General features: G+C 38.0%; 2 protein-coding genes across 2 annotated transcripts in view; both read right to left on the reverse strand.

The window, feature by feature from the left end:
• Positions 1-469, reverse strand: part of LOC106883840 (uncharacterized) — a 48164-nt gene that overhangs the window by 46094 nt on the left and 1601 nt on the right. The gene's annotated exons all lie outside the window — the stretch shown is intronic.
• The window catches only part of LOC106883837 (von Willebrand factor A domain-containing protein 7-like), a 129828-nt gene that overhangs the window by 657 nt on the left and 128702 nt on the right, over positions 1-469 (reverse strand). The window lies entirely within an intron of this gene.

Raw genomic sequence — 469 nt, forward strand, 5'->3', positions numbered from 1 at the left:
CATATTTATGTACGTATAATACATATTATGCACACCGGTATGTGTATGGGTATATGTATATCTCTATATGCATGTATGTCTGTCTGTCTGTATGTATGTATGTATGTATGTATGTATCTCTCTCTATTTATATATATACATTATCGTAGCTAGAGTGTGTCGCCCCCATAAAAGAGCCGCCCGGGGGGCGGACCGCACCTCCACCCCCTTTAGCTACGCTAGTGTATGTATATATGTGTGTGTCTGTGTTTACGTTTATCTCCCGCTGACCAAAACATTCAATTTTTTTCTCCGTGTTTTTCTCCTTGTTTTCTCCGTATTCTTTCTGTCGAAGAGCGTAGCTCGAAACGTTAAAGACTTTCTGTATTCCTGAGCGTTAAACTAATACATCCTTTTGTTGTCTACATCACCTGTCCTCGTCTGTTGTTGTTTTTTTTCGTAAATTCTCCCATATATATATATATATATA

This window comes from Octopus bimaculoides, chromosome 11 (assembly GCF_001194135.2).
Source record: "Octopus bimaculoides isolate UCB-OBI-ISO-001 chromosome 11, ASM119413v2, whole genome shotgun sequence".
NCBI classification, from domain to species: Eukaryota; Metazoa; Mollusca; class Cephalopoda; order Octopoda; family Octopodidae; genus Octopus; species Octopus bimaculoides.